General features: G+C 47.2%; 1 long non-coding RNA gene across 1 annotated transcript in view; it reads left to right on the top strand.

Annotated features, from left to right (window-relative positions):
* Positions 1-911: 911 nt before the first annotated feature.
* The window catches only part of LOC129030311 (uncharacterized), a 66,052-nt gene continuing 53,198 nt past the window's right edge, over positions 912-13,765 (top strand). Inside the window, exon 1 of the long non-coding RNA XR_008500614.2 lies at positions 912-1,204. This is a non-coding gene — a long non-coding RNA (uncharacterized LOC129030311). The remainder of the gene's footprint in view (positions 1,205-13,765) is intronic.

The following is a 13,765-nucleotide window of genomic DNA, read 5'->3' as shown; positions in this document are numbered from 1 at the left end:
GAAACTGGGTCTCATGCCTCGGACAAAATATTATTTCCTTATTTACTCTAAACCTATATCAGAATATAGCCTACATAGCATCAGGTACTAAGCCAAAAAAGGCTTCAAGGGCACCATTGTTCATCCATGAGCTTGACTGTGTCACCCCCCAGAAACCTTCAGTTGGGCAAATGCAATCACAGCAGCCTTTGGTGGCTTCTTGAGCAGCTGCTAAGGATCACATGGATTCTGCTCACACCCAGTGCTTCTCATAATTTAAAAATGCTTGAAGCTGTGGGAGGCTGCCCAGCCCTCTGCATTATTCAAAAGAAAACCAGGAGGCAGCGACAATTCTTGATTCTTGCAGATAAACATTCTCCAACAACTATTAAGAGTCGGATTGCTCTACCTTCATTTAATTCCTTGGTGCTTTACTATTTGAATCTAGCATATTCTTGAAGTCTGAAAGATGGATAGAGAAGAGGTAAGTCATGTAAACTTAAAAAGAGGGCACCAACCCCGCTAACAGACAGCTTTGAAGAGATGATGATTTTAGATCTTGTGAATTGTTGTCAGAGGAATATATACAGAAGAAAACAGGCACCGAAATAGTTATTACCAGAGCAAAGTAAATCTGAACACCTAAAAGAATAAGAAAATATCTCATCCTTCTCTCTACTCTGAACTGCCTTGAAAAGAGCAAGAATTTCATACATGAGCCTGTAGCACATTACAAAATCTGAGTATGTATTTGAAATTCAAATGCACACAAAGTTCATGCATTTAATTTTCCAGTTGTTCTCAAGACTCCTAAATAAAGCATTTCCCCTGTGTGGGCGACCCCTGGGTCCCATGTGGGGTCAGTGTTTGGGTCTCTCTGAGAGGATCAGGAAGGCTGCTCTTCCAGGAAGGGCTGCAGGGACCCTGGGAACCGGACCAGTCCAGCTCACAAGTATGAAGAGAATGTCGGGAGAGGAAGTGGTGGCTATGAGTCAGCATGAGTCATCTCGTTCCAATGAGAATGAAGGCTGAGGTGTGCGCCTTTTTTTTTTTTCCTTCTTAGTCGTGTGTACATCATTGGGAATGGAGGGAAATAAATGACTGGATGGTCGCTGCTTTTTAAGTTTCAAATTGACACTCTAGGCAAGCGGTGCCTGAGCCCGTGCCTGTCTTCAGATCTTCACAGCACAGTTCCTGGGAAGGTGGAGCCACCAGCCTCTCCCTGGTGAGTATGTTTCTGTCATTTTTAGGGTCGCTTCTGCAGTTTGCCTTGGAGTCTGGGCTGTGGGAAAGGCTGCTGCGTCCTGGTGAGGACACTGCGTTTCTTTCAGACTTTGAAGATCTGTCGTTTTAGAAAAGTGGCTGCCTCTGTCACCAGCCCCATGGTTACTGTCCTGTAGTGTGACTGTCAGGAGGTGTTTCTCAGTCCTTCATTGTAAGAATGTAGATGCCGGTTGCACGTTCTGTTGTCTTGGAAGAGACTGCAGTGCTTGGCTGGAAATAAGCTGCTCGGGACTCCTCTGAGAAGCCAAAGTGAAGCTCAGAGATGGAAGTGGGTATACTTGTGCTAACCCAGGGTTGCTGAGGTTGGGTGAGCTTCCGCTTCTCAGAGGTGGAGGAGAGGCAGCTCCTGAGCCATTTCTGGCCTCGTGGTCAGAGCTGCCCAATTTCAGTGCGAGAAATACCAGAGAGGCAGAACTTTGGCTGCCTTCTCTAAAAGCATATGAATGATTGCAGGAGCGTATTTTACGTCCTTTCCTTTTCCTTAACGTTGAAAGTCACAAACTGTGGTAAAATCAGGAAGAACGTAAAAATGCTGGAGGCTAGCACTGGGGGTGGGGGACTGGGGAGGACTGAGGAGGGGGCCACTCAGTCTTTGAGGCCTGACTTGATCTTGATAGGTATTTCTCAGGCTGTTAGTATTCCAATGAAGCTTAGCTTTACTGTCAAGTAAAATACAGGAAACATTTTTTTTTAATGTTGTTCTAGTTACTGTAAATGAAACGGTTAAAATGTCATAAATACCTTATGATAAACATTTTTCAAATTTGCTTAAAAAGCAACACATCAGTAGGCAGGGTATGACAGGGAGCTTTTTCAGTACAGTCATTTGAGTGTGTGGGCTTCCTGGGTTAATAATGAGTCAGCACCCAATTTCTAAAATTGGAGCAGCTGAGAGAATGTTCAATCTGCTCCTTAGCACAGCACGGTGGCTGGCCGGCCTCCCCCCGTAGGAAGGCTTGGCTGGTGGATCTCGGGTTAAAATCGACTTAGGATGCCCCCCGTGTGTAAGTGACCAGCTCCCAGCTTGGGTCCCAGCTCCTCTGGGCTACTGCTGAGAGACCCCCTCTGCTAAGGGATCTGTCTCTGAGGCAGGAGCTAACACATTTGGCTTCCAACCTTTGGCTAATGTTGACGATTTTTAGGTTGTCTTGAGGCAACAGGTTGAACATAGTTTCTGAAATGAAAAATCTAGTGTTTATTAAGGCTAGGGCAGCTGAAGGCTGAGGCTGCATCTGGAGCCTTGAGATGTTCCGCTTGCACGTCACCCTCGCCGAGGGATTGGGCGGGAGAGTTGGTCACCGAGTGAACTTCAAAGTTGGCGCTCTGCATGTGACGTGTAGCGTGGGAAGATTAAGTCAGCTTAAAATGAGAGAACAAGATTCCAAGGAAGAACACCTCCCCAGAACCGTACTCTTTTATAGATAAAAGAAGATAAATATTGAGAAAATTAAAAAAAAAAACGAAATAGTTGGGCTGCAAACCAGCAGCTCTGGGACCAGATGCAGCCCTGGTGAGGGCATCCCCCACCAGGTTCTGTTTGGCCTGCTCAGGATTGTTTTTTTGTGTTGAGATAACTGTGGGTGGGGTCCACACTCTCCGGATCTCAGGCCCTGCCACACCCTGATGCCACAAAGCTTGGAGAGTGCGATTACAGCGAGGCTCAGAAGCCAGGCTGAGGGCCTGCCAGCCTCGTGGGGCTGCCGTGTGGTCCCCATGGGTTAGCATCTGCCCGGCCCCCGGAACAGGGCCTGGATGGAGAAGGAACTCCATCAACACTAACTCTGCTAGATTCTCTTATTAATCTGCCCTCTGAAGGCATTTGGGCTTGTGGCCCTTGAGTTAGTTCCATGGCTTTTTCAAGAAAGATCCTGCAGTTCCAATGTGAGCAGCGATTGTTTCCAAGGCTAACAATTTCATGCCAACTAGGAGCCTCCACAAGTCAGGTGCCAGGCATTTCTAAGCCAGTGGAGCAGCCCTGCTTGTCTCTCTGGGTGAGTCCTCTCAGGGTGAGACCCTGTCTCCTTGTAAGCACTCGGAGACGTGCCACCTTCATGGAGACGGGAGCCAATCAAAGGCAAACTGCTTTAGACAGCTCTTCCGTGCGGTGTGGACACCAACATTCGATCATCCTTGTTTCAGAGAAGGTGCCGGGCCCCAGACATGTGCTTATCACTGGGTCCCATGTCCTTCAATCCTTTAAAGGGTTTTGAGGTGGCTGATTTTTATCCCAGACGTTGATCATGTTTTTTTTCATGCAGAATTTGGGCAGTTGTCTGGACATTAGGAGTTGAGTCACCTCCTACCCATGAGAAACAAGCCTGTGGGGGGACTGATGTTATCACTTCTGTCATCAAGAAATAAGGCCACGGGCATCCCTGAATATAGAGCATTTATTAATCGAACTGTGAAAATGAAACACAGACAGTGATGACAGCTGGAAGTTGGCCAATGTCCTGTTGTCATGGGGCCCTCAGCCTAGGGACTGGCCTGTGGCTCACTGGCCCTGTCTCCCACTCTCCATCTCTCATCAGCACCTGGACCTGGTGCACCTGGTCTACCTCATGTCCAGTGTTTTCCACAGTACCTGACTGGTATCTCCACCCTTGGTTGTTGTGTGGTGAGCTCGTCCCTATGTTGGCAAGTTACTTAATTCCTTGATGTCCTGCCTTCCTCATTGTAAAATGAGAATAGTCATAGCACGAATGTCATGCGTTCTTGTGAAGATTTTATGATTAGCACACAAGTTACAAGGAGACATGGTAACTGTTACGTACATACTTATTCATTTGGAAATATAACAAACAGCTTAGTGTCTCCACTTGGGTCCCTCTGCCCTGCGGGATCGGTAAAGAATTGATTCTCATCCCCCAGAAGTGAGATCTCGCTTGTGTCATCAATTACATGGCATGTTCTGCATTTACAGGACATTTATTTATTAGGTAAGTGGGGAATCCTCCTTGGTTCTCTCCAGGAAAACCTGGAGTTCTAGATATCATCATCATCATCATCATCAACATTGTCATCATCATTGACATCATCACAATAAGAACTCCCATTGTATTCAGCCCTAACTGTATGGTAGCAACTTTATGGTATTCCCTTTAACCTCCCCCTACCCCGATATCCATCCTGGAAGATGGGAAGGATGATAGGTTTATTGACTCACTCAAGGCGGTGGGACTCTCCAGCAGGTATCAGGCGCAGCATCTGCTTCAAAGAACGCATCGGCGACAGGGGAGCCCCTTGCACTCACTCAGGACAGGAGAATCAGGAAAAGCAGCAGATCTGCAGGGCTTTGTGTGTAATCCAACCAGACTGATGCCACAGGCCAGGAAACCGAGGACGGTTGGCTTCAGACCTACCCTGGAGTGGAAGCAGCTGGATTCTGTCCTCACGCTTCCTGTCTAAAGCCAGCTAGAGTAAATTTCTAGTCATCTAGATTCTGGTTATTTGGAAATCATCACAGTATCTGGAGATGACTCATATTGAAAAAAATTAAATAAGATACACTTAAAACTTAACCCAGGGTGAACATAACATGGCCTTTCCTTGTCAATTCTGAAGAAGATCATTCAAGTTTGTGCAGTGCCTTAGAAGCCAGATACTCTCTTCCATTCTGCCAGGGTCCTAAAGAAGTACTGCTGTGTCCTTTAGATCACTCTGCCTTGATCACTCTGTCCCGTCACTCTGCTATTTCACCTGTCAGTGAAATACCTGGTATCGGCCTGCCAACGTGAAGCATTGAATGCTTTATACATCTCCATCCTGATTGTTTAGGCTTTGAATGCCGAGAAGTATCTGCACTTTGTTGGTCAATTGTAGATGGTGCTAATTTGTGGGGAGTTTTTCCTGCAACTTCCCCTTGTGCCATAATCCAGAGGACCTCCCTCTGCCCCCAGTGCTGTAGGCTAGGCAGCTATGGGCCTGGCTCAGGGCTGTCGGGCAAGGATTGGACTCTCTATAGGTTCCGTTGGGTTCTGGTTAGATCACAGAGCTCAGGCAAGGAAAAGCCGACAATAGATCAGAAGGAAGTTGAGCCCTCAGGAAGGAGGAGTGGGCAGGATGCTTGGTGGTGTCAGAGGATTCCTTCGGATTAAAAAAATAGATGTTATTGCACTTTGTGTAATCAGAAAAGCTAAGGGTGACAGCAGATCTTATCCACTGTGGTTTTCCTGCTTATCTTTTGCTTTTAGGAGTGATAACCCTGCGAGTGAGGGCTTCTGCTACAGGGTCTTGTAGCTCTTCTCTTCATTCGGCCTTTTAAAACATTTATCGGACTAAAAATCACAGGATTTTTAATGATGACAGAAAATGTATTATTTTAGCTGTTCTCACTGGACAAATGACTTACGGAGTGTTGATTAATAAATTGATAAGTTTCTATCAGTTCAGCTAGATACAAGGGAAAATGTATAAAATAGCAAGGGCTCTGAAAAGAGTCAGGCTTAATTTCTCTTGCACAGAAAAAGGATTCTATTGCTCTTTCTGTTCAGTCCTCAAACAGGAAGCAGGTTTTCTGGGACAAGGGTCAACAGGCAGCCAGTTCATCCATCTGCCTACTCTGCCATCCTTAGCACTGGCTTCCTTCCTCCAAGTTATCTTATGCTTCAAGAAGGCTGCTGGAGCTCCTGCCATCACTTCTGCATTCCAGACAGAAGAGAGGAAGGAAGTTGGGGGCAAAAGGCAAAGCCTCCTATATGTCAGACTCCTCTGCAGGCCTTTCCTTGAATTCCCAGCTAACCCTTTCAGCCTAGTCTTTCACTGGCCACCCTATCTGTAAAGGAGCTGGAGGAGGAAGATGGAGGAGTGAGGCAAGGCCCTGAGATGATGCAGAGCAAGGGGCACACAAGAGGGGACTCAGGTCCGAGGTGAAATAGCAGCAAGCACCCTCCCTCCAAAACCCACCGCCTCCTTATGAATCCCTTTGGCCTTGATTATGCCAGTAGATAATGGGTATGTGACAGTTTTAGCTTCTCTGGCCTTCGATCTGGTTGAATTATGTGAATAGACTCCATGTCCTTGGAGATGAACCTGTTCTAAAAATTCTAAGCAACCAGCCATTTGGCTCTTTGCTGGAAAGTAGCCTGGCTTTTGAAGCCAAGTCTGGACAGTTTCCTTGCTGCACCTCAGGACTCAAAGGACATGGTCCTGACTCAGGAAGAGCTGGCTTTGAGGGAAGGGGTGAGTCATGAACCCAAGCACAGCAGAGATTCTTGGTGTGTGCTGCAGAAGGTGAGAGTAGCCCCCATCTCCCTGTGCCAGTCTCCTGGGGGGAATTTTTGGTGGCCTTACATAATTGGGCTTATATATGTTTCACTAGAAAGACAAAAAAAGGTGAGACCTTGTCTGCCAATTCGCTACCACCTCCTTGGGGTCTAAGAGCTACGCTGTTTGTTCAAAGCTCTGTGTATTAACAATGTGACCCCGGGCATCACCCTTAACCCCTCTTTGTCCCAATTCCACATCTGAATGATGGGGATGATAATGGTAGACTCTGCCACATATGGTTCTGAGGACTAAGTGAGGCCACATGTGCAAAGGATCCGGAATAGTGACTGGCCCCAAGTCAGCCCTCAGTCAACAGAACAGTGTTTGGATTGTCCTTATTACTTTATTGGATACATGATAAATACTGGTTAAATGCATGAATGAAAAGAAATCCTACTTGATTTTAATACAAAAATCAAACAAGTGACTTCTGTCCCTTTGAATACCCTCCTCCAAGAGGTCCAAAGTCCTTGAAGCTACCCTCTCCTTGGTACCCTTCCTGATGCTTCTGGTGTGGGCAATGTGGTTACTTCGCCAAGTAGACCCTGGTTACAGAGAAGTTAAGTGATTTGTCCCCAGGCCCACTCACAGGACAGAGTACTATACAATATCAATCTGGTTGTCTTCAGCACTCTGTTGTAGAGACTTCCAGTATGCATTCTCTTCTGCTTCCTCTGTTGTCAACCACAACCCCGTGTTGTTAGGGACAACAGTGTGCCCAGTTAAAAAATGATATTTCCTAGTCTCCTTTACAGATAGGGTGGCCAATGAAAGATATAGGCTGAAAGGGTTAGCTGGGGATTCTAGAAAAGCTCTCTAAAGGAGACTGACATGTAATAGGCTTAGCCTTTTGCACCTGAATTCTCTCCTTTCCCCTGTCTGGAATGCAGACATGATGGCTGTAGCTCCAGCAGCCTTCATGAAGCCATAAGACAATGTGGAGGAAGGAAACCAAGTGCTAAGGATGGCAGAGCAGGCAGATGGTCACAGGTCTTTGGGTGACCAGCTATTTTGCCTGGAGATTTGACTATTTTTGGAGCCGGATGCAGAGGGAGGTGGGAAAAATATTCCTGCTGAAATTCAATCTCTAGGAGTATTTTTCAGGGTGTCAGGGTCACCTCTGTGTGGAGCTGCCTTTCAGGTCTCTGGTATAGGGGGCAAGGGTCATGGCCTCATGGTGACGCCCAGGGACCCCAGGTGCTTTGGTCTTTGCAGACCACTTTCTTATGAAAAAGCAGAGTATGACTGCCCTGGCAAAAAGATAAATGTCATTCAGGCTGATTCATTATTATACATTCATTTTCATTTATTTGTGGTTTTCCTCTGATTTTAAAATAAATCAAAATTAAAACACTTTTGCAGGCCCCTAACAGTATCATGGGCCCCATGCACTGTGCCCAGTGTGCCTAATGGACATGTAGGCCCCAGGAAGGCGGAGAGCAATCACAGAAGGACTTGCCCTGGCCAACATAGGCTGGTCTCTCTAGGGGCAGCTTCGGAATTGTGGATTACCCAGAGCTGCATGCCGGGAAATGTGGACCTAACTCTTGCCTCTGAGGAAGGCAGGCAGGCTTGGTTTCATGTATTGTTGATGAGCCCGACATCCTCAATGCTCACTTGAGCTTTGGAAATGACAAGCAGGATTTTCAGAACAGGATTCTCTGTCCTGTCCCTGTTTTAATTTCAGCCTCCTTATTCCCCATGTAATAATTCCCCTTACTGGCTCAATTATTTGTTTAGCGGGTATGAATTCCAGTCTATAATGCCAAGGTATCAAAATGTGACATACCTTTACTCTAGAAATCTCTAAATTATATTAAATCTGCTCCAAGATCACGCTGCCCTACCTCACCCTCTCTGCCTGGTTATTGGGAGATTCAAATTCTGTCATTATTGGGGATCCTTGCTTGTCACAATGCTCCAGATGTCATCAAACAAACTTGGGCTTAGGTGATGCCAGGAAACCTGGGCGGGAGCGTCCGTTGTCTGCGGTGGCTGCTACCATTGCAACTTCGACACCTGGAGTCTCAGTGCGTGGGGGGGCTCCAGGAGCTGCTCAGGGCCTGCTCCAGTTGGGGTGGACCCCACACCTCTCGTGATCTGTCCTCTAACCATAGGGTCTGCTGCTGGAAATGTGTCGCTGCTCTCATGGCCACAGTGTGAGCTCCCAGTCTCAGCAAATGCTCCCAGCAATGTCTGATTGATAGGGCACCCTCTGTGGGCCTTGTCCTGCTTGCTACTAGCTGCTGCTGGGCCTCTCCCAGCCTGGGCCTCCTGTCTCAGTCTGAAGGCCAAGAGAGCAGCGACAGCAGAGAAGGCAGAAACAGAAAACTCTCCGAGGACCCGGGGAAGTCACAAAGTGGCTTCCCAAACTCTCTAGTAGCACTGTCTGATAGAACCTTCTGCAAGGATGGAAAAGTTCTGTATCTGTGCTGGTCAATGCAGTGGCCACAAGCCACATGTGGCTGCTAAGCAACTGAAATGTGGCTACTGTGACTAGGAACTGGATTGAAAGTTTTATCTAATTTCAGTTAATTTTAATTTAAATGCCCACAACTGCATGTGGCTACCAGGTTGGACAGCACACATGTGGAACACAGACTCCTGATCTGGGAGCCTTGAAAGATAAGCCGTCACTCTGATGAGGTGGAGGGCCTGAATTGAGCCCTGCGGTGGCACTCGTCAGGTCTTTAGAGGGGCTGGTGACCCCTCCAAGGTGTATAGCCCCTGGGCTACGAGCAATGGCTAGTCAGGTTGGGGTCCCTGGCCTCTGCCACAAGTGGCCACTAGTGGAAGCCTCAATGTCTCCACCTCCAGTGGGCTCTCAGGCCTCACATGCCCATGCCAGGGTAGGGGGCCTGTCGAGGAGGATGCCCTGGCACCCAGAGCTTCTCTGCTGTTTGTCCTGAGGGTTCCTTTGGGCTGGGGGCCTCAGGTGCAGGGCACATGCAGCCGGACTGTCCAGCCTTGTGGTATTTGCACATGAACTTTCCTGCGTGGGGATAGACAGCCTTATTCTTGTTTGTGTAAAGCCATTCCAAGAACTATTAATAGTTAGACTGGCATAAATAAGCCTCAGGTTTGGTTCTTGTTAGTGTCCTACAAATCCCCCAAACTTTACTCTTTTGGCTTTTTAAGGGAGAAGCTTTACAGTATGTTCAGGCACAATTGACAAGAAACATACAAGCTGTGCGGAGATGAGCAGACCCGGGGCCCCAGGCCTGAGCCTCTTTTCTCTCCCATGCCCTGCCTCCTCAAGTTACCTTGAGCACAAATGATGTCCTTCTGTGTGTGGGATCACAGACTGAGACATGGGGCTGTTCCTCCCCTGAAGTCACCCCTCAAGTTCCCCACATGATTTTACTCCTGGCTGCTCCCCAGTTTGCTGTAGTTTGCTGGACCATGTGACCTTGGAGGGGCTCACAAGGCACAATGATGAAGCCACCGCCAGGGCTGAGCCTCAGCTCAGCCAGCTACTTGATGCATGCATGGCAAGTTACTTAACACCTACTGACCTCAGTTTCCTCACCCGTAAACTAGAAATAGAGGAACAATTACCACAGAGAGTTGTTCTGAGGATGCAAAGAGTTCTTGCATGAAAAATTCTTAGGAAAGTGCTGCACATAGTAGGTATTCAATAGCATTAGCTATTTAGATTGGTATTAGTGGCTTTTGGCCATTTACTCCTGACTGTAGGAGCTGTTCTCTGGGCCCCAGATCTCCATTCCAGCGATGATCTGTCTCCTCCAACTCTGGCATTGGAGGAGTACCACAATCCTGCCTCCACGTTTCATTTGCTGACACCTGGGGCAGCATTAGGTGTAGAGTGCTGGACATCTAAGGGAAGAGGTTCAATTGTCCATCTGTTTAGTTATTTACTGATTATTCAATGAATGTTAATTGAGACCAGTCAGGGCAGGTGAGAAGCCGTGCGGTTGTGAGGAGGGCTGTTAGTAGGGGAGATGCAGGTGCTGGTGTGCTTCCCTGTATGAATATGGCAGCTAGTGCAGGGTCATGAAGAGGGAATCAGGGACACTCTGGGGATGTTAAAAACTCTGTTGATGTGGAATCAGAATCCCTGGGCCAGTCCTGCCTTCCTCTTGCTAGCTGTGTGGCCATGATCGAGGGTCTTCTTTGATCCTCCATGATACATGGGTGAGGTGACCCACAGTGGCGGATGCTTAACCATCCAACATGGAGTCATCATCATTACTTAGACACCCTTCATTTGGAATCACGATTCTCAGTGTGAAGGGCACTTCCCACCATAGAAGCCCCTCTCTGTGAGCCCTCAGAGGGCTGTCTAATCCATAAGCCCTTTCCCTCCCACAGAGGCAGCCCAGCGCATCACTGCAAAGCGCCAGCTGAGAAGACATTCTATAAATTATCCAAAGCCTATTCTCTGGCACATCTATGTTTTGGACCTAGCTCTGCCCCCGAAGTCATATAAGCATAGCCGTGATGGGAAGGATGGTCATAACTCAACATACCCATTCATATACCTTGAGCACATATTCTGTCCCAGAAACTGCTGAATTGTTGCGTGAGCCCCAGCTCCTTCCACACCAAAGCCCTTCCGACTGCATGGACCTCACCACTTGTGTTCAAGCTCTTCCTTCTCATGGTTCCTGGAAAGATTCTTGACGTGCTGAGGTGTTCAGCTACTCTTGACCTTGTGCTGCCTTCCACAGCATCTACTTGGCGACTTTCCAATGTCCCTCTTCAGGTGGGCACAGTGACCTCCTTTGTCTGGTTTTTGGCAACCATACCTATCTGTTGGACCTGGGCACTGCACTCAAAGCCAGCTGACCTCCCTGCCTCTCTGTGTGGGAACGTGCTGCAAAGCCACATCTCTCTAATTCTGTGTATATATATATATATCTTTTAGACACAAGATCTCACTCTGTCACTCAGGCTGGAGTACAGTGAAGCAATCATAGCTCACTGCAGCCTTGAAGTTCTGAGCTCAAGTGACCCTTGTCCTCAGCCTCCTGAAGAGCTGGGACTACAGGCATGTGGCACCATGCCTGGCTAATTTTAAAATATTTTTTGGTAGAGACGAGGGTCTCACTGTGTTGTCCAGGCTGGTCTCAAACTCCTGTCCTCCAGTGATCCTCCTACCTCTTCCTCTCAAAGTTCTGGGATCATTCTGAATATGAGGTGGTGACTTTTTAAAAAAAAACTTTTTTTTTAACCTAAGTAGAACTTTACATTATCGTTGGTGTTGTCTTTTAGATTTAGCCCATGTATTCTCTAATATAAAACATGAAGCTTCATGTCATCTATAACTTGGAGTGGTATCCCCTTTACATCTTCACCAGAAGACCACTTGGATCAGTGAAGATCAAGAGCAGAGACCTGTGACATCCACTAGCGATTGTCTTCACTGTTGCCACTATCCCAGTGCTCTCAGGCACTGCGTTGAACACAAATAGCTCCCCTTGCTGCACAAGTTTCACTGATGGGGGTAAAGGGGGTTATGAAACGTATCATATGATCAAATATGTGATCGTGATCCCACAGACAAATGGAGCGTGTGGGGATGATTTAGACGCTCAGCCAGCCTTCTCTTGATGGATACCCATCCTTCTCTGCTGTTCTCTCTTTCCTCCATCCTCAAGCACAGGGAGCTTTTGGCGAGGTTAGCTAACTTCAGGGCAGCTGTGAATTAGATACTGGCTGTAAGTTACCTCCAACATCCAGAGCATTTAAACGCTCGGCTGTCAATGATTGTCATTTTCATTGTTTATACATAGTCACATCCTCAGTTTGTGGGGTGGATGCATTTGATTCAATTCAGATATGCCTTTCAAGCTGGCCCTGCTGAGCTGGGCCTGAAAGGCACATGGCTCATCTCATCTGCATGTGACAGTCTCTTTGAAGTCCCCAGAAGTGCCTGCTCAGAGTCATGCTCGGGAGGGAAGAGATAAGGCACGGAATGAGTACAGACTGCCACCCAGCCGCAGGAAAGGTGACTGCACACCAGAGGTTCCTGGTAAGGAGGTGACTCACCCGTGACTGTCTCACCTGTCCAAAGTGTGTGTCACCTGCTCTATGTTCACCCACTGGGTTCATCAGAGGGGCACTTGGACAAAACAGGAATGTCGCTGGAGAGGGGAACAAATGCTGTCCGCAAGTCCTTCCCTGCCCTTCAAAGTAACGCAGCCCCTGTCCACACATCCTTACCCCCATCTGCCCTCTGCTTGCCAGAATTTTCAGAATCTCTCAATTCTAATTTCAACCATTCTCTGTAAAAATGAAAAGCTAGTGGCAGGCAATGGACACCCTATTGAAATAGAAATTGTTCTTCATATGTCAGAAAAGTCCCAGAGTAATCTGGGAGTAATCTGAGCAAACTGATTCAAAGGATTATTACAATTTCTTAGTCTTCTACTGCTGCAAAAGTGGCACTCTTTGATTCTCATGTTTGAGGTTCTAATTGCTACCTCATGCAGGACTTACAAGAGATCAGCCATGCTGCTTACACTGTGGGTAGTGAATCAATGTTATTCTGAAGGGCCTCCTGGAAGCAGTAGGGATTGGAGAATGTATGTCTTTTAACATGATCATTCCCATCCTATGGGGGTTGGGCACTCTTAACTCATGTTGCAGATGAGTAAACTGAGGCTTTTGAGAGTTTGAGGGTGCACAGCTTGAGGTAGAGATGGAATTCCCAGCTTCATCCAAGAAACCACGAATCTCCAATGGCTTGCACATATCCAGGTTTGCTGGATCCTATTTTCCAAGACCACATGCAGATTAGGAGCCTTCAAACAAATTATTTCCAAGGGAGGGAGGGCATCTTTCTTTGTAACCCCTACCCTGGCAATTCTCCATGGCCTCAGGGAGTCCAGCCGGAAGCTCTGTGATGAGTCCTGGGGAACTCTTTTGCCAAGGCAGGTGCTGTAGGTACTCATCTGGAAAAAGGCGCTCATGACAGGTGGTGCCAACCTTCCATGGATGCTTTTCAGCATCTCTTGGGATGAGGATACAGAATTTCTCTTTCACCCTGTAAATGTGGTAAATGAGGGAATAGAATTTCCAGCTTTAATTTTTCTGAATAGGACTCAAAAATGAAATTGTATAAAAAGGTATCCAGTGAAAAACACACATCCATCCCCATCTCCCATCCAGTTCCCTCCGTAACCCTTTTCTTAGTTTCTTATATGTCCTTTCAGAGTTTCTTTATGCAAATACAGTATGAGCAAAAAAGAATGGGCCTTTTTCTTTTCTT

Source organism: Pongo pygmaeus, chromosome 12, assembly GCF_028885625.2.
Source record: "Pongo pygmaeus isolate AG05252 chromosome 12, NHGRI_mPonPyg2-v2.0_pri, whole genome shotgun sequence".
NCBI classification, from domain to species: domain Eukaryota; kingdom Metazoa; phylum Chordata; class Mammalia; order Primates; family Hominidae; genus Pongo; species Pongo pygmaeus.
This window is presented reverse-complemented; position numbering and strand designations above follow the sequence as displayed.